Here is a 21,443-nt window from a genome sequence, read left to right as displayed (position 1 = left end):
ACAGTACATGACTATGTTTTCATAGCAATTTTCATGTAAAGATTGGCAATCTATTTGACGATAAGCAGGGTATTCTATTGTGAAATCTTGAGTTTTCCAGAGCAGAGGAAGCATCTAATGTACAAAGCTACTACGCGTCCCTTAGCAACGTAGCTCAAAATACATTTAGAGATTATGCTTATCTCTGTTCTTGCCCTGTTTTACTCTTTAAGGGAAAAGACTAATCTTGAGTAGTTTTTATGTAGATCCAGTAGCATTGCAGGCATTTTAGATTTTTACTTTTGCCATTTTGTCACTTTTACATACAATGGGGTTTGTGCAAAGTATCAGTCTCTATATTGACATTCAGCATGCACTGGTAAGTAAAGCCATTGCTACCTGTAAAGGAGAAATCCTTTAGTAACAAGATTTAATGGGACACTGTGAAGACATTAGCTTCCCCTCATGAAACCTGGATTTTTTTTCCATACACTGCTGTTTTGCCAAAGATGTTTACATTCCCATGAGAACAGTGAAGTATTGTGCAGCTCCATACTTGCACACACGGAATTAAAGATGCAGAAGAAAAGCTGATGTGACAATTTGGAAAAATTAATGGCTTCAACAAGAGTATGAGTGGGACGAATAAGAAAGCTGTCCTTGGAAGCCCATCTTCATCCCGTACCCTACTATATCTGCTTTCAAAAGTACTTATTCTACTGGTTAAAATAAAATTTAGAAATGCCAACATTTAAAGTTCTGGATAACTATGTAGTGTAAATTAAACCCAGAAATATTATAATAAATTTTCTCAAGGTGTCCCCAGATGATACTTTGTAGCATTGTTTTGATACCTATTTTAAATTTTTTTTAGTGGTTATTCACATGAAGGTTATAATTTAGTCTCAGCTTAACTTTCTTGCTTACTTTCATGGACTGTTTCCTCTATAGGAAGTGATCTCCAGAATGGCATTTTGGGATTTGTTCCAGAAGTACAAAGCGCTCTCGTACTTGATGAAGACTCGGAGAACAGAGAGGTGCTGCTGATTGTCACAAGGCAACCAAACAGGTGCAGGCAACAGCCGATTCCAGTGTGCTTCCCACATGTTGTAACGTGCTGTGTTGTTAACCACAGGAGCTGCTGTTAGTGGAAGAGTTTATCAAAGAGTTTTAAAATAAATCTGCCTTTCAGCTGCTTTAGTAACTTCTCAGAAGTTGATGAACTGGCTTTAAGTTGTGAATGTGATTAGGTCTGTCACTCTACTGTGATAAAGCAGAGACAGGAAAAACAAGTATTTTCCAACTTACACTATAAGGCTACAAGTGTGAAAGATTTGCTTGAGTTAAAATATTTGCCCTGCTCGAGGTGTAATTCAAATTCTCAACTCCCCGTGTAGTACAATGTAGGTATGAATACTAAAATGAGCAATTAAGAAGGCACCTGAGTGTCAGCACTATGATAATGTTTTCAGTCACACAGACACTATATTTTTTCTAATTAGCACGTATATGTATATCTATATATGTTGCACATTGATGTGTACTTTTAATCAAATATGCTCAAGTACTTCACGTTCCTTAAACTTAGAGGAAAGACAAATCCTACCTGGTTTTCCAGGCGAACGGTCACTGTAGTATTAAGGAAGGTACACGGGCAACTCCCTTCCAAGAACCAGTGTCTCTTATGCAGCTAATGTCATGTTTTCTGAAATAAAACTTGAGAATAATCTAGCTCCGTGTAATTGCTTTATTTTCTTCCTGTGTGATGTTTTTGTGATCTAAACACATGTCAGGTGAAGGAATTTAAATTAAAAAAGAGAAGTTTTCATCCTACAGCAGTTTGTTCCCTGGTGATAAGCTTTGAATCATAACAGAAAACGTGTGTTACCTCCGTGGTTTATGTTTCCTAAAACAATAGTGATCTCCTTCAGTACATATATACTCTCGATTTGCTTATCGGGCTTTTGAAGAGGTGAAGATCTTTTGGCGTGTGACCTTTAATAAAACAGCTGTTGTCCTTCTGAAGGATGGCGTGAACTTGGAGAATGAACTTGTATCCGTGGTGGGATCCACTACCTGCATGGCAGGTCAAACGTTGTGCAACATCTCCATTGAACTAAAGCCTGAGAATGTAAGTAATTATTACTCATTTGTGTATAGCCCTGTGGTGTTGAATTGCAGCTTATCAAGACTGAAAAAACCCTCTGATCTGGAGGAAGTGATGTGTGGGACACAGTCTGGAGATGGTAACTTGACATCTGCTCAGCTCCTCTGCAAATACATGTTTATTTACAGGCTTGTGCTGCGTCCATGGTGACTGCTAAAAACTTGGGAAGATGAGTATTTAATTTGAAGAGTAAAATGCAGATCTTTTATAGAACCATAAGAAAAAAGAATGGAGTTATCTCAGTGAGATGTGTATTCATTTGCTGCATTCTTATCCTCCACACAGTAAATTTTTAATCAGTTAAAGGACTTCTTAGGGTGTTTTATAGAAAGCATATCCTGCGACTAACACCACCTCATTCTACAAAAAAAAAACCAAAACACTTTTATTGCAACAATTTTTACTGGAAACAAAAGGAAAAAATAATTTTGTTTGAACACCTGGTGCTTAGAACAGTCCCTTAAGAAAGGAAAGATTAATGTTTGTCATTCTTTCAGAGTGAAGAGTTTGAAATTTTCCGATAAACTATCTGAACCGTCAGGCTAGTGGCAAAGCTGAGGTCTGGGGAATGGAAGAAAGACAATATGAGAAGGTTTCTACAGTTTGTCTGACTACACTTTAGAAAACAACGCAAGATGTAGGATGTGGGAAACAATCATTTCCCACTAGGGAACTGTGTGCATTCCCTTAGCTCAGAGGGCTATTTTCCTTCTGCATCTTCGGATGTAATTTTTAAATTACAGAGCCAAGGAATAAAATATATGCATGAGTGGATCACAGGTGGCCTCGCTGAGCAAACTGGGATTTTGAACCTGTTTATTCCAGAGGAGTGTCTTCATTATTTAATGACAGCGGACTGGCAGCGTTAGAAACATGCATTTATACCACATGAAGCACAAGCGTGTGCCACTCAAACAGGTGCTAATGGAAGGTTAGTTCTCTGTGGCGCTACAGTGAATTTGTGCCTGTCATCCATTAGTCAAGATCATTCCATGTAAATAATTACTTGATGACTACTCGATTAAAAATATATGCTGTTTAGCCCCCCCAAATATTCTTTAATTCTTCTTCCAGTTCTTCTTCCATAAAATAGCTTATAAATTAGCAACAAATACATTATGAAATGACGAAGTAATAAATGCATTCAATAAATATTTTACGTTTTTATGGCGTACGGTGTGACATCTAGCTTTTAGAAAGTTTTTGCTTGGTCAGTTGCACTGACTTCATTTGCTAAGAGCTGGATCCTGCTTTCCTAGAATTACAGTAGAATTTCCAAAAATCCAGACCCGGAACAAAAATCTAGACTTGAAATCGTCTTCAATTACCAACTTTTTTTTATAATGCTGTTGTCTTGTAAAGAACTATGGAGGTTTTTTTGCTGGTTTGCTGCTTCCTCAGTGCATCTAATAGGTTCGGATGCCATATTTCCAATTATTTATGGAATCTCAGGAATCGGATATCTATTTCTAAACATGTTATATCTGTAGTGTAGATAGAAAATCAAAGGTAGGGCAACACGTCATAGTGTAATTTAATATTGCTACCTTATTTTCAATAAACAGGCATTCAGTTTGTAGAAATTCCTAGACTAATTCTTTGACATGTGAACGCTGAAATTCAATAGCCTGTATTTCCAGACTATTCAAAACTGTGGTTAGCAGAGTTCAATATAAAAATACAGTCAATATTAACTGAAGATTCAAAACTGCATACTCACTCTTCTATGGAGTTTTTTACACAGGTAAGAAGGTGGGTACATGCCTTTTCATAGGGCAAAAATTAAGTGAAAGAGCAAATTCCTTACAAAATGTACAGCTGTGTAACTCCATAATCTGGAAAATTGAGCTCTTAAAGCATTTACCATCTTGTCTTATGGCAAATTTACGGTAACAATACGTGTAGTATACAAATAGCTGTTTTATTGCGGTAGAGTCCCATGCAAAAATTCACAATGTCATTATTGCACGTGGCATTGCTGCAACATTATTATTTTTAGGATATATTAATACTTCCTTGCACTTACTGCACATTTCAAGAGGCATGCTTATGGTGTTAGTATCCATTGTGCATACAAAATAATGCAAACTTTTTAAAAACAAATAATTAGTGGGTCTTATAATGACATGAAAATCATCCCTCCTTTACAGGTACCTGAATTTGAGACGTATTTTTTTGTTGAGCTTTATGCTGTAAGCACAGGAGCTGCATTGAACAGCAGTGCCAGATTTGCTTTTATAACCGTCCTTGAAAGCGACGCTCCTCGTGGTTTAGTGTATTTTGCTGTGGGATCTCGTTTTGCTGTGGCTCACAAGAAGACAACTTTAATCAGCCTGCAAGTGCATAGAGATTCTAGTACATCGGTCACCACAGTGGTCAGCTCCAGCATGCAGGTAAAGCGTCTGTTGCTGCTTTTATAATTTAACTTATTTTTTTGCTAGTAAATCGTTCATTCTGTAAAGTGAATCTGGCTGTAATTAGCATTTTTTTCAGGAAGCCGTCAAGCATTTGCTGGGCCCATACATTATAATTTTGTTTGTTTTCCACTAGTAAAAAGGCCTTGTTCACTCTTGTATTATCAAGAGTGATTTGTTTCATAGTACCTTTCAGTTACCTCAAAGACAACGGGCAGGCAGGCATTAAATACATTTCTTTCTTTGTCCTAAAGTTCTTGAAATACTCAAATTTTTGAGGCTTTTTTCTCTCAAATTAAGTTTTTATTATATGTATGCCTGTCAAGATTCAGGTGCCAACACACTTGCTGTTTTAGGTGGAAAATGTATTAATACACAGAGCACACTGAGGAAAAGAGAAGGAGCGCTTTCATCAGATTTTATTGCATTTTCTTGAAGTTCTAAACTAAAATTATCTGATTAAAAAATCTCACGTGCTTAAGCCTATTTTACCATCCCCTTTCATTTTTTTGGTTATGTTTACAGCTGTAACATCAGACACTTCTAATTTGGGACCCTTTTATCTCTAAATGACTACCTCATTATTAACTGACAGATTATGAAGATTCTCCTTTAGCAGAAGTAACACAACTGCAAAAACATGATTCCTTCCTTGATTTCAATGTCAAGGAACAGGCTGCAAGAGGGGTGTAATTCCATCAACCTTTACAATAAAATGCTTTGCATTCTATTGCTGTATTGGATGCGTATTTATTTCAACTGCATGGGATTACGTGATATTTCCATCCATTTCTTATAGCTGACCAGTACAATTTTTGTTGAATTGCGTGATAACAAATTTTCACATTCTTTCCAGCCAAAAGTTCATTATAATTTAGATGTTAAATGGAGAAGAAATTGCTACTGTCCAGTGTATATTTAGGCTGAAATATAGGGAGCATTTCTTTACCTGTTTATAATTTCTATATAGCAACCCTTCTTTGGATATTTTTAGGTAATGAGTGTGCGTGACCACACACCAAATTATTGGTGCTCTTGGTACCTGTAAAATAAGAAGCCGTGGCAGACAGGAAACAGATGTTTATCTCATTTCTACAAAGGTTTCTTAAACAATGCTCTTGCCACTGGTGCTTTTATTACCACTTATTGCTCCATTTCCTAGTTCTCGATTGGAAGGGGTAAACAAAAGGCAACTTCTTACTGAAATTTGCACAGATGATGTGATTTTGTTCTAGAGCAATTTTGAAAGAGATACACACTGCATTGATTTACTAAGTTCTCTGAACTCAAAAAAAAATTCTGATTTATTCCATAAGTAAACTCTACTAATTAAAGCAAAATGTTTTCAAAAGCGGTCTAGTATTTCACAAATAAACACCTTTGCTTAATAGTCAGTATACAATCAGTTCTTACTAAATTAAGAAATACTATTGAATTTGAATAATAGCCCACTTAAGGAAAGTTTGTTATATTACGAGATATAATACCAGGGTTATGGCAACTGACAAAACCAGTAGGGATATGAAGAATCTGCAGACCTCGTGGAAGGTGAAAAGAGTGCTACTTCACAGAAGAAATGAGGCCCTATAGCATTCCTAGGTATCTTTACTGGGACTAAAAATATCATGAACTGATATTAATTTGGGCACAGGTTTCCAGAGTGGTTTATTTTTTTCCTTTTGTTTAGTTTTTATGTATCTGTAACGCCTGCCTGTACCCTGAACCGAGGGAATTTCATGCTACAGACCTAAACTTACATTGTTGCCCTCTGGAATTCACCTTACAGATGTGCTGACGTTTCTGTAACATCTGTTCACCCAGAAAAAGCTTTGTGATTTTTGTTTTGCAAAAGAACGAGAGGGATCCTGTACACTATCGACAATATATATAATTCTTTCCCTGGGTAGTCAGTGATTACAGGTGACAGATTGCTACTTCAGGGAGATATTTCATTTAAGGTAATTGTTATATAATTCTTAACTGCATTTTGAAAGAGGGTTTCTTTTTTTACACACTTAAATTTTACCTATTTACAACAGGAGTTCTACAGCAGCTGTTTTTGAACGATTGTATCTATCATAATGTTACCCCAAACTCTTCTGATTTGTTTTAAGGAGCTACAGAAACCTGAACCTATTGGCCGGACCTTCATATCTCCAGCTGTGGCAGGACAAGATTTTGCCAGATCTGAGGGTTTATTGACTTTTGAACCTGGACAGAGAAATATGTTCCTGGATGTGACCCTGACTCCAAAGACAGGATCTTTAAACCCATTTCCAAAGCGTTTCCAGGTTGTACTTGCTAATCCCACAGGCGGTGCCAGGGCAGATGACGTGTATGGCATTGCTAAGGTCACCATTGTGTCAGATTTGGACTCCTTGCCAGCTTGGGGGCTCATTGATCAACTCCATCAGCCTCTTGATGACACCATCTTACACAGAGTCCTCCAGAATCTGAATGTCAAAGTGGCTACAGAAACCACAGAAGAGCAGCTTACTGCTGTGATGCATATAATAGATAAGGTAAACCTTTCCTGCTCTTTCTTGAATGACCAATGACTTTAATAAGAGTAAAATAACACACAGGCCTGTGATAAGATCAAGGACAGCATCCACAGCAGGGACCCAGGGATCCAGGGACACAGACAAAGGTAAAAATAGAAGCTGTGAAGTCCCAGTCATGGAAGACGTTTGCCTGCTACAAGTTAGGATGGTGGCCGGCAATCAACAATCAAATAGGTTGAAAAGAACAACTGGTATTGATTTTGTGTATGTACCTATAGCACGATGTTTTGTGCTGTGCCACATTTTCCCTTCGGTGTCACGCTTTCACAGAGCTTGTTACGATTTCTTGATTCTCAGGGCATACCTTTGTTGGTTTTAGCCCTGGCACAAGGCAGTGAGGCTCAGGGTTCACAGAATCACAGATTCACAGAATGTCAGGGGTTGCAGGGCCCTGGAAAGCTCATCCAGTGCAATCCCCCCATGGAGCAGGAACACTCAGATGAGGTTACACAGGAAGGTGTCCAGGTGGGTTGGAATGTCTGCAGAGAAGGAGACTCCACAAGCTCCCTGGGCAGCCTGGGCCAGGCTCTGCCACCCTCACCGGGAACAAGTTTCTTCTCAAATTTAAGCAGAACCTCCAAAACTCCTGTGTTCCACACATTACCCCTTGTCCCACCATTGGTTGTCACCGAGAAGAGCCTGGCTCCATCCTCCTGACGCTCCCCCTTTCCATATTGATCCCCATGAATGAGTCACCCCTCAGTGTCCTCTTGTCCAGCTCCAGAGCCCCAGCTCCCTCAGCCTTTCCTCACACGGGAGATGCTCCACTCCCTTCAGCATCTTGGTGGCTGCGCTGGACTCCCTCCAGCAGTTCCCTGTCCTGCTGGAACTGAGGGGCCACAACTGGACACAAGATTCCAGGTGTGGTCTCCCCAGGGCAGAGCAGAGGGGCAGGAGAACCTCTCTGACCTACTGACCACCCCCTTCTAACCCACCTCAGGTCCCATTGGCCTTCCTGGCCACAAGGGCCCAGTGCTGGCTCATGGTCACCCTGCTGTCCCCAGGACCCCCAGGTCCCTTTCCCCTACACTGCTCTCTGATAGGTTGTTCTTATCTTCACATTTGAATACAGTCAACACACCAGCAAGTCCTACCAGGACCAGCCGGAGTCTTCTGCTGTTGTCTTAACCAGGCCTGCATATTCTTTTCCTTTTTTTCCCCTCTGCATTATCTCTGGCAATCGGGCTGGCAAGTACCTGAGCACTTCAGCATTGCCCTGAGTTCTGTGAAAACCCTGGGACTAGTTTTGTGGCTTCCTGGCTCTTCTGGACTTGTGGAGCAATGCAAAATGCATCTGGAAAGTGTTTAAATGTGGAGCTGGAAAATGTTTAAATACCTAGACACAAAAAAGTATAAAAACATTAATGAAGAATAATTCATTTGTGACTGTTGCCATTTTGACACAGAAATCATATCAAGAATCCTCAGGGCGCAACGATCTTTGACTTGCGAAGGAATGAAAAGTCCCACATGGTTTCTTTAATAAATCCACATTAGTAAGGATATCTTTGTGTAGTTTTGACACAGACTGCACCTGATGCCTTGGCCGCAGTGATCAAGAAATGAAAAATATGCTGAACTTTCAGAATGAACACTGGGATAAATGTTCGTTTTATGAGGAAATGTTACAAGCAGACTTGTGTGCATAAAATGTTCCATTTCTTCTCCTCCCTTTAGGTGACAGATGTTGGTGAGAAACAGTTACTCACTGATAAAAGTAGAAGCCTTTTCTATGAGACACTCTGCACCCTGGCTAGCCCAAAGCGCGAGGACACACGAGGATATAGCCTGCTTGCTGCGGTGACCGAGAAATTTGCCTTTTCCCTGTTGACAGGGGTGATGTGTGGGTCACCGGGAGAAAGGTAAGTAACCTTGAATTCAAAATATGTTTTGAAAATACCAGAAAGCTAATACAGTAAAAATGTAAATGATATTTTTTAGAAAAGGGACTTGTTACCTGTATGAAAACGTGTTGCACTCTGTCGGAATCTTACAAAGCTCTAAGAGCTGGTGTCACAAATGCGGGGTAGCTCTGAGAGTAGAAGTCAGGAGATCTGGGATGTATTAAGTCACCATTAGCTTAAATATTGCTTAGAAAAGGATTAATTAATCTTGCTAAGAAAATAACGTAATTATATGATGGAGAGCTATGCTTTAAGATGTAGGTGACAGTAAGTAACCCAAAATTTCTACTGGCGTTCTCTAATTTCTGTGTACATGGTTTTGCTCACTTGAACATTATTTAGAATTGCCTGAAAGCAACTCATAGTTTTCACATGTAGTTTCAAATTCCTAGTTTTTTCTGCAAGTGCATCATAAGCTATGGCCAGGCTAATGGGCAGGGAAAATAGATGACTGCAGAAACAAATGACAGTTTTATGACACAAACACTTCTCAACAGTGGGTTTCTCCCACTGTGAACCTATTAAAAAACTGGTAGTTGAATCTAGAATAAAAAAATACCTTTTTTCTTTTTTCCCGTCAGGTGAAAATCAGCATGCTTTAGATTTCTTTCTCAGTTTCTTTTGGAGATGTAACTTTCTGTGACATTGCATAAGTTATAGGGGTTAAGATGCCCATCTCAGCCAAAAGACAGTAAATGGCATAAATAACAGTGCTATCTGGAACAGTGTCCAGAACTTGAAAGTTCAAATTCCTTATTGCAAGTTTTTTGTGTCATCTCTTGGGAATAAGAGCTAGATCATCCATTTTAATGCTTCTCCTTGTTATTGACTCTTCTCTACATCAAGTTATAAAGATGAATATTATGATAACCTCTTTTACCATGGGATGGTTTTTCTTACAGATCATAGTGAGCAAAATCCAGAGGAGAAATGGAGAAGCCAAAATACATCATAATTCCGCCCCTCCTTTTTTCACAGAAACGGAAGCTGTCTTTTTATTAAATGTAACAAAGCCTAAAATGATGAAGGAATAAAATATTAATTACGCATACATTTTAGAGTAATTATGTGAAGCATAGTGAAAGTTCAGTTCCACTTACCAGCCCTGTTGCTTTTCCTCTTCAACAGAGGTAAAAATAGCCTTGACAGCTGCCCGTACATTGCAATAATGGCTCACAACTGGTTTCCTTAGCAAATCAACGGACACAGATTTGATGGAAAAGATGGAGATTTTATTCAAGTACCTGAACATTTGTTAAAGGTCTCTGTTGTGTTATCCCCTCTTCAAGAAGAGAGCTGTGAATCTGTACAGTTCACAGAATATAGCAGTCAGCAGTGGTTCCTTACTGGAGACAAAGAGCTTGCCTTGAAGAACAAGGTTGGAAGATAATGCAATTTATTTTTTCAATAAATTAATTTATATATTACTCGAACCATCTTAAATATCTTTAAAATAATGTGAGCGTTTTAGTGTGTTTGTGGTTAAAATGAGCACTGACTGTTGAATTTTAATATTAAGTTTGTGTTTATGTTGTGTGTATTGTTTCAGGCTTTTTCGATGAGTTTGAAGGGTCGGAGTTCATACCCTTTGAAAGATAACAATGAAGTTGTTTATCGGATTTATGCTACAGGAAGTCGGATTGTTCCACAAAAGTCTCTATGTCTCCTCTGGAGCCAAGCTGCTGAAAGGTTGTTTTATTAATCTGTTTAGTTTTCCAGTTTCTACCATGTGTATTTGTATAAAATCCCATCAAGTCCGATCAGATCGCCTGCAAGTACGAAACTGATCTATTTCTTATCCATCTTTTTCCCTTAACTTTTCTGGCCTTTGTACCAGCACGTAAAACATTCTGTATAATAAAATGTGTAGTTATTCTAACTTAGAGATTTCTCAGACTTCTACTATTGATTTTTTTCATCACAGTACTGTTTAGTTTACGTAATGATGTGTTGGGCAATGCTGAGAGGCCATAAATTCCAGAATGGCATCACTTCATTAATATTAGCGTCTTTTGTACTCTTTACAGTTGTTATCAGACAACATTTCGAGTCCATTCTTACAAAGAATTAAACCTGCGTCTCTGGTATTGCTTCAAGTCACTGAAACAGAATATTCCTTATTTGCTAATATCCAGAATTTTGGCATAACTTTTGACGATGATCTCTGTAGGGCTCTTACTTTTTGACAGAAAAGCCATCTCCTGGTAGTTTTTAATATTGCTGCTGCTACCTTGACTTGATGTATCCTGCTTTTCAGAAGTGGTGAACTGCTGATCATTTTCCATTCTTATTGCTACTCACACCATTGCAAGTGATGTGCTAAAGTTTTCTGTGTATTCCCTTCAATGTCCTATTATTTGATTTGCCTATTTCTTTCCTGTTCACACAGTATAAATGAAATTAGAGAGAGTTACATTCTATATCCTGCAGACAACTAGTTAGTTTAGATATGATTTCATTAGATGGTCTGGATTCTATCAGTCTGTCACTGATATAAACTATTCAGGAAGGAGATGCAGCAGAATTTACCTGCATACTCTGCTTTTATCTAGACATTGTATCACAGAACAATGTGGTTTCCACTAGAAATGGCTTAGGATGTCACCTGTAGTATCCCTTTCCAAAATTTTCAGCAATACTGAAGGAGAACATGTATTTTAGTTTCAAAACAGCAAACAGCAAGTGTTCTTCAGAATGGGCTAAAGCACTGTGCAAGTATAAGCAACACACTAGTTAAAAATTCAGATGGGACTGTGAATCTTGTGTAAGTTTTAAAACATGGCCACAAAAAAAATTTCTAGCAGAAAAACAAAGTTCATTACTATATACTTATATTTTTTTAATAATATATTTTTTTTAAAGCTGTTTTAATTTCATGTAAATATGCTATTCTAAAAACTGCACAGGAAAGATGTGCAATAGATGAAGATAAACTTATGCAGTAGTTTAGAAAACCTGGTGTTTTCAGAGATACAACAATTTTCAAGCCTGTTTACCGCGTGAATTAGACAAGTCGATTTCCAGCTTTGTGAACATTTTGTTTTGCAGCTGGCTGTCCGACAGCGGGTTCTGCAAAGTGGTTGACGACACATCAGACTATGTGGAATGCTCTTGTTCTCATACGTCCATTTATGCAGTTTATGCCCAAACAGATAACTTGTCTTCATACAATGAGGCTTTTTTTCCTTCTGGATTCATCTGCATTTTAGGTCAGTTATGTAAAACAGTTTTCTCATTAATAACAACTGACGAGCAGTAAGACTGATTTTTAACCATTTTAGTAACTGATAACAATCTGTTTCTATAGATGGGTATTGGAGGAATGTCAACTAACTTCATGATATTTTAGTTGCCATCTGATCCAATATTTGTACAGTGACAAATTTTGCCACTGAAAAGAAACAAAAGCCCAGCAAAGAAATGCGGTTTTTTTGTGAACCTTTACTTAACCATATAAGAGAGAAATACATCATTCATTTAAGGAAAGAAACTTAAAAACCCACAATTCACCTGCGTGCGGGATTAAAGTAAATTTTCCTTCTGGCGTTGATAGTCACTGTGCAAGGAGGAACCTCAGAGCAGGGGGGTCACTGAGAAAACCAGCTAAATGACTTCTTAATTTGACCTTAGGGCACTTAAATGAGGTTCTGGGTCTGCTTCTTGTGAGGTTTGTAGCTTCTATACTAGATCATCAGTGTGTGAGTAACAAAAACAGTGCAAGCAGCTAAATCTCTTATTGATCCCCTCAACTAGAAGAAATAAAGACCTGCATACGTTCAGTGTTGGTTTTTTACTGTAGTCATCTGTGTGTCCAGTGGGGTTTGTGACACACACACTGTCCAATGGTGTTTATGACACACACGCTGTCCAATGGGGTTTGTGACACACGCCGTGTCCAATGGGCTTTGTGACTCACACGTTGTTCAATGGGGTTTGTGACATGCACACTGTCCAATGGGGTATGTGACAAACACCCTGTCCAGGGGTGTTTGTGACACACACACTGTCCAGGGGTGTTTGTGACACACACCCTTTCCAATGGGGTTTGTGACACACACCCTTTCCAATGGGGTTTGTGAGAGACACAGTCTCCAATGGAGTTTGTGACACACATCCTGTCTAAGGGTGTTTGTGACACACACGCTGTCCAGGGGGGTTCGTGACACACACGCTGTCCAACGGGGTTTGTGACACACACGCTGTCCAGGGATATTTTGGACACACACAGTTTCCAGGGGGGCTTGTGACACATGCTGTCCAATGGGGTTTGTGACACACACGCTGTCCAATGGGGTTTGTGACACACACGCTGTCCAATGGGGTTTGTGACATACACGTTGTCCAGGGGTGTTTGTGACACACACAGTTTCCAGGGGGGGTTGTGACACATGCTGTCCAATGGGGTTTGTGAGACACACCCTGTCCAGGGGCGTTTGTGACACAAACGGTGTCCAGGGGGGGTTGTGACGCATACCTGTAGGTATTTAGGGTCTGGAGGCCGGAAGATCTCGCGCTGTACAGAAAGATAGTAGCCCCTCCCTAGGTAGGTAGGAGTATGTGAGGCAAGCAGATGGACGTGTCATTGCAAACCTAAGGTATATAACGCTGTGTTACTTGTTAATAAACGCCATTTGCTGTCCAGCACAGTGGCGTCTGTGTGCTGATGGACCGAGCGACCTGGGATGTGGTCGCCGTGCTGTCTCTGAACCAGGTCGTCACTGCCCACTGAGAGGCAACAGGAAGGGAAGAGAACAAAGGGACTGAGAAACAAGCAAAGTTTAGATCAAAATGAAGAGACTGGAAAGGGAAAACATGCAGCAATGAGCTGGAGGAAGAGGAAAAGAGGGCTGAGGAGCAGGAAAGAGGATGAGAAGACCAAGAAAAGGCAGAGCCAGCTGGACAGGGAAGATACAGCGAGAGGGGATGGGGCTGGGAACAGGCAAGGAAGACAGAAAGACAAACAGGACAGAAAGACATCAAGAAGGAAAAGGGGCAGTAATCTGGACAGAGATGGAGAAAGAAGCAGCAGGCAAAGGGCAGACAGGCAGAAAGACAGAGAGGGAGCAAGAGAGAGAAAGAACAATAAGGGTTGGGGCAGGATAGAGATTGGAAAAAAATCCTGGGGTGGGCAGCCAGAGGAAGAGGGAGTAAAAAAGAAGAGGGGCAGGAATAGGCGCAGGGAGCAGGACAGAGGGATACAGTGAGAAATGATGGGGCACGGAGCGGGACAGAGCAACAGACAAGAATGACGACAAAGAGAAACCGGGGATGATGAGAACACAGAGGGGTGGAGACGGAGAGGGAGATACGAGAAACCCTGCACAGAGATTCAGAAGGGTGGGGGAATAGGTGAGGAAGCAGCAGAGGAACAGAGGGAGAAGAGATGAAGAGGAAGAAGGGCACAGCAGGAAAGAGGAGGGAGCAGGGAGGGACTGGGACACAAAACAGGGTGAAATGTCCCCAAAGGCCCAGGACTCACCGCACTTCCTGCTCTCTGCACTGCCAGGCAAGCTGTGGAGATCAGGCACTTCTGTCTGTGAGAAATGCAGTTGTGATTTGTGCTGAGACGTTTGATGTTTACAGATACAACCAAATGAGGCTCGGGCTCTGAACCTGCAAAAAGGAAAAGGTGGGTAAGTTCTACATAAAAATTTTGAAACTTGTTTATGAGGTTATATTGATAGAGGGAACTAACATTTTCAGGGTTAACCAACCACATAATAAGGGCCTACTAACGAACTAACACCCAGCGCTGTTTTGCTTATGGTCTAACGAACAAGTGTTTAAGGAATACAATTAAGGAATTGAATTAAACGTTGTTTATCCATAGAAAAAGCCTAAGTTATTTATTTCATTGCTTTACAACAAGTGATTGAATCTGCTATAGAAAAGTTCAACCCCCTCCTCTATAGCAAAGGACAAAAGAAAGTATGGATTTTTGTTGCATCTAATCCATAATGCAAGTACCAATTAAAACGTGTCTGCTGGAGTGGATATCCTGGACACGAACAGGCAGGTTCCTGGTGTTGTGCCCATGGTGATTCATCCACTGTGGCCGTGGGTGTCAGGCCTTGATACAACAGACACAAAACCTTGGGAGAGAGGTGATCACAGTAAAACACTTAAAGATAATGAGCTAGCACACTTGATTTAGTCTTTATTTAAAAATACACACGGCTGCTGTCTTTTTCCAGTTTAGCTACGATGGGCTCCAATATCTCTATTAATTCTAACTACAACGCGTGACAAAAATTAAGGGGGGAAAGCTTTGTTTTTACAACGGTAAATACAGTCTAAATCGTAATTTGGGAAACAGATAAAGGGGTGTAGCAGATGAGGCACAGACTCTCTTTAGGATGCAGAGAGACATTTAATACAAACTCAGGTTTGCATTTGAAACATCGCGGACCTCTGTCCTTGATGTACCGATCCTGTATCAATCCCTCTGTCCCTGATGTATCCACTGCGTATCAATCCCTCTGTCCCTGATGTACCCACCGCGTATCAATCCCTCTGTCCCTGATGTACCAATCCCTCTGTCCCTGATGATTCATGTCCCACACAGTCCTTGCTGCTTGTGTTGTTCCACCAGCGCTTGTTCTCACACTGTGACTCTTGCAATTTCTCACGGGCCTGATGTCACAACCCTGCCACATCTCCCCTTCTTTGTTTAACAATTGCAGCCACAGCAGCGTGTAACTGCACAGCCATTGCACCATTAAAGCTTTTTTCAACCATTCGTTGTGCACAAGAGAAGACACATGGTACACAATCAATAAGTACAGACTCCACATACAAACATTCTAAGCAGCAGGTTAAAGGGCCGTGTCTTGCAATTTTTGTGGCACCCATAACTGTTACAGAATCGCTACTTAATATTCCCTGCATAGTGTTTAACACAGAATAATGAGCTCCCAGTCAACTAAGAATTCTATTTCTCTGTTCTCCAAGTCAGGATCTATATTAATATATTTCTGAGCTGTCGGTTTAAGACCGTGTAAAAACTCAGTGGGAGACTCCTCACAATCCTGTTTAATCTCAGAAGGTTTTGGCATATTTACAGCTTTAGGCGCAGCGTGTCTAATCCCGTATAAAATGCACTGGCGATACCAATGCAGCCTGTGCCCCGATATAAGGATATCAGGATCCCACCCTGGACTGACCGAGGGACAGTTTTGATCTCATGTTCTCTGTGTATTCTACACCAATAGCTGTTCTTCAACAAACCTTTTACTGGTTTGCATTTCTTTCCCTGATTATCCTTTTTCAAAACAAATGGATCTGAAGAGGATAAAGACAATGCATATGTAACATTATATATTGTGTAATATGCCTTATGTAATAGGCAATATATGATTTAAAATAGATATCTTACTACATATTACATGCAGCACATTACTATACTACAGATCTCAAAGTATACCCACCTAGACCTGTGAAGCATATTAATATTATTTACAGTGGCCACCATTAATTACAATATTCAATCAGATTCTCCCTGGTTGACGCCCTGTTGAACAGCAAACGATCCTTTTCCAATGTCAGAAAACACAGCCTGGGGGGGATTTCTCACGAATCCTCCTGCCGATTGTCCACTACCTACTTCACAATCACAATAACAGACAATTGGTGAACCCTAAGTACTGGACTATAAAATCCCCCAAGACACAAGTAACAACAACAACAAACCACTAAAGCCAGAAACAATTATACAATTGCTAAGGCACAAACAGCAAAATCATTAAAGGTACCTTTATCAAATTGCTGTTCCCTCGTTTTTCTCTTTATTGTTTTCTCATTTTCCTCTTTAATTTTGTATTTCTTTCTTTTTTTAAGTTACCCAGTTTACCAAAATGCGCAGACGCGAATGCGCAGACCCAACGCGCTGCTGTCGCGCACGTCTCGCGCAGGCAGCGTGCCAACGCAACCAGACAATGAAAGTGCCTTATCTCATTGATGGGGTTTTACCCGCGTCCCGAGCTGGTCCGAGGAGCTGTGGTCCCTTCCAGGAATTCCCCGGTGCCGGCACAAGGTCCCAGAGATCCTGGGATCCACGGGAGGTCAGGCAGATTATCCCATCCTCGTCGCCAGAAATGATACCGAAAAGTCGTCAAACAGACTCTTTAACACTGTTTTGAAAGTGTTAAAAAGCAGGCACTTCTATTACAGCGCGCTGGGGGATCGCTCCTCTAATCGAGTGTGCGTTCCGCTCTCCTCTGGTTTTACAGATCGTGGAACTCCTCAAACAGCAAAACATGCCAACCAATGTTACAGACGTCTCGTGCTCTTTCACCAGCGTGTGCAGCAGCAACGAGAAATCTGGAATGAGCGTCTACAGAAACACGTACGTATTTACCCAATTCAGAACAATGCGTTACATCCGCTGGCCGTACTTCATTGGCAGTAACCCCTCCTGGATTAACACCCTCTGTGGATGGCGCGGGTGCCAACTGTTGGCAATCAGGGCAGGACATAAGAACGCTCCTGGCCTGATCCACTGTCATTTGAAGTTGTCGTTTTAACGCCTTTGCACTCTGGTGAAAGAATTTATGTGATCATTTAGCTTGCTCCAAGGCTTTAGGCACAGTGAGCGGCACAGCTCGTGCATCGGCCCTCCTACTGCCTTCCGCAAGTGGTCCTGGAAGGGCCACTGCGAGAGCGGGTGTGCATTGCATAATACCTATGATGTCTATGATTTATTAGAAACCATAGCATTCTCAATTCAGCCATCAAAAGAGGATTATCCTCTTCCTTAAGAAAAGAAGCTTCCAGGCCGTTAAGTATGCCAGCCGCATAATATGAGCCAGTTACAACATTCAAAGGCTTGTTACAGAACACCTCAAAGCGATCCTAACAGCTGTCAGCTCAAGAACTTGTTTGACTCTTGGTCTCTTTTTCTACCTTGTGTTTGCAGCACTGGGTATCTGAGTTTAGCCATGTAATTACAACTTTATGTGAGCGACCAGAGGCATCAGTAAATAGAGTCTTGTCGCTTACTGGTCGTTGCTGACAGCAGCATGTATTGCGAATTCTCCTTCGTTGTAGGAAGAAATATACCTTCAGGTCTACCCCATACATAGCATATAAACGTTCTCTGCCTTTAATTATCGGTTTTGCATACATTTCTTTTATTATCCAAACTGTTTTCATTGGTGTGTGAGCTAGAAAAACCCATACGGCCACAGTCACCTTTCTCCCTCCTTGAGCTCTCCTGACCTGCGGTTCCACCACTGGTGTCTTCTTTCTTGATCCCTCTTGACTGGCAGGTGCGCTCCAACTCTCTTTATCCATCACTCTTCCTCATGGGTTCACCTCCTTCCTTGCTTTTCCTTTGCATGCTGCTCCCCCTGAAGAGAAACACACAGAGGACTGAGCTACACCAGCCCAAGGGCACTACAGTCAACAGGGGCTGAGTCCGGGGCTGACACCTCCCCACACCCCACAGCGCGCCCACCTTGCCTTGGCACCAGCCCCTGGCACAGCCCTTCCCCTCAGCTCTGCCCTCCCTGCAGCACAGCTTCCGCACGTGCCCTGCTCAGGCTGGACCCCAATGTCACGGGTTAGAGATGTCACAGCTCAGTACAAATGCCCACGGTCCTCACCTGCTCTTTGGTACTTGCGGAGGGTCACGTCGCTGTGCCCCAGGGCACTGGCCTGCACGGCCCTGCCCGGCAGCGGGAGCGTCTGGAGCTGCCGGCTGGTTCTCCAGCTTTAGGGTCACCCGCAGCAGCCCGCTCTCCTCAGCTCTGCACACCCAGCCAGTTGCGCCGCCCAGGCAAAGTCAGCTTCACCCTCTGCCCTACACCTCACCTGCAAACAGCCAACTCTTCAGCTGACAACCGTCCAAAACCCACCGACAAACCCTCCAAATCTCAGCCTTTCGCTTTCAACTGCTGCCTCTAGTGCATCTCACAGACAAGCCTCCAAAATCCCCTCATCCTGCAATAATACTACAGCACTCATCGCCTGCGGGAACAACCGCCACAATACCATGCAAACACCAAACGGTTCTGGCACGGAAATATCGCTTTCTCCTCCAGATCCCACCTACACCAACTGCTGACAAACACACGCTGTCCTCACCAAAGCCAAACGCTGCAACAACCAGCGACAACTCAAATGTGCGTGTGCGGCGCAAAACCGCAGGTGTGAGCTAACGCAGAGCTGGGCTTGACAGCTGCACAGCGTGCACCCTGTGGCTTAACGTGGCCAGTCACTGCCATTCCGCCTTCTCCCTGGGAGAAGCGCATGAGCACAGGCTGCTTCAAGGCACGATGCGAGCGGTTTGGATCTCCGGGTCTCTGAGGGCGAGAGCGATAAATGTGATCTGTGTGTGGCGCAGGAACTTCCCGTCCGCTTGCTCCTCCATTCAGTCAGGTGCTGCAAGAGAGGGACAGAGAAAGAAACAGTTAGGACCGGATTAACAACCTCGTCATCCCTGTCCCCAAACCTGCAGGCGTCCTAGGAGGCCTGATCTAAGTTTGGCTCTTCTCCCGCTCTTTGCTGGAATACTTCACTGCACAAATTTCTGTCATGAACACTCTCTTAACCAGTCTGATGTGTTCATAGCTCCCAGCCCAGCGTCCATTCCTCAAGGTACCTCAGCATTTCCCTTTGAAACCAGACCTGAGTGCCATCCCGTCCTGAGCTCCCTCAGCATTGCCCTCTGCAGCCTCTCCGACGTCATCTCCTCCCCGAGGTCCCTCAGCCTTTCCGGCCAAAGCCCCCCCGATGTCACCCCCTCCCCGAGGTCCCTCAGCCTTTCCCACCAAAGCCTCCCCGATGTCACCCCCTCCCCGAGGTCCCTCAGCCTTTCCCGCCAAAGCCCCCCCGATGTCACCCCCTCCCCGAGGTCCCTCAGCCTTTCCCGCCAAAGCCTCCCCGATGTCACCCCCTCCCTGAGGTCCCTCAGACTTTCCCGCCAAAGCCCCCCCGATGTCACCCCCTCCCTGAGGTCCCTCAGCCTTTCCCGCCAAAGCCTCCCCGATGTCACCCCCTCCCTGAGGTCCCTCAGCCTTTCCCGCCAAAGCCTCCCCGATGTCACCCTCTCCCTGAGGTCCCTCAGCCTTTCCCGCCCAAGCTCCTTCCGCGTCGTCCCGCCCTCAGGCTCCTCCGCCGCTCCCCCCGTTCCCGGCCCCTCCCGGCGGCAGCGCCGCCCCCGCCCCTCGCACCGCCCCCGCCCCTCGCACCTCCCCCGCCCCTCGCGCCCCCTGGCGCCGCCCCCTCCCGCTCGCCTTCCTCCCTCTGCCCTGTGGCACCATGGGCTCCCCCCTCCGCCCCACGGCCCCGCCCGAGCCCCGCGCAGCGCTCAGCCCGGGGCTCCCTTCCCTCACAGCCGCCCGCGTGTTTCCCCCTCGCCCCTTGCTCGGCCCGGCCCGGGGCCGCGCTCTTGCGGCTGCCTGCCCCTCGCCTTCCTCCTGCCCAAACCAGCCCGTCCCTCCCCCTCCAGCCTCCCCCCTCAGCCGGGACCGGGGCGGCCCCGGCCGGTCTCCCCGGTGTCTGTCCGCCCGCCCCTCGCTCACCGCCGGCCCCGCCGCTCCTCGCGCGCTCCTCCCGCCGCCGCACCGGCGGCACGCACTCCCCCGCCCCCGCACTTACGCAGCGTGGCCCCGCCCATCCGGCGCAGGAGCCAATCCCGTCCGCGCCCGCCACCGGGCCCCGCCCCCCCTCCCGGCCCGGAGCCGCCGGCGGCCGCAGAGCGGCGCTGTCCGCCCGCAGCGCGGCCCCGGCCCCGGCGGGGCAGCGGCAGCGGGGCCGGGAGCGCTCGGGCTGCGCCTGCCCGGGACGGCCCGGGACCGAGGGCTCCGCCGCTGCAGCCCGTTTCGTGCCGCTTGCACCCCCGCCTTACACGGCTGCAGCCTTCCTGCTGCTTTAGCTCACACAGCTTTCTTCCTTCTACCTGCACAGCAGTTCACACTCACAAACGTTGCAGAACAATCTACAAACCTTACAAAGATAGACCACGGACCACAGCTTCCTGAGCTTTCGGGTTAAAGTTCCTGTAGATCCCCATGTTTCAATAAAACAGACACCACCAGTAGAGCTGCTGCCTCTGCCGTCTTTGGTCAGAAAGAAGTGACAACACCAGAAAACACATTGGCAGCCGGTGCTTTGACCAGTGAAGGTGGCATCTACAAAAGTCTGATTAAACCAAACAGCCTGAGGTCTTTAGCAAGCTGCAGATCTGCCAGGCATGCTGAAATGCCTGAAATTTACTCCTGCAATATTCCACAATGGAACAGCCCTTCATCTCAAATCTCATCTCCAAGTTCCAAACCAGTACATTAAAAGCTGTCACTAGGTATTAGAAGACCACTGCAAGATCGTATTGCTTTTTGAGTTCAATAAGAATTTTTCAATAAACCAAAACGCAAGCAGTTTCTGCAGTCTGTTGCTCAACCTCCTGTTCATTCCT

The sequence above is a fragment of the Nesoenas mayeri genome (genome assembly GCF_963082525.1).
Source record: "Nesoenas mayeri genome assembly, chromosome: 29".
Lineage (NCBI taxonomy): Eukaryota > Metazoa > Chordata > Aves > Columbiformes > Columbidae > Nesoenas > Nesoenas mayeri.
The sequence above is the reverse complement of the archived record's forward strand: the minus strand, read 5'-3'. Positions refer to the sequence as shown.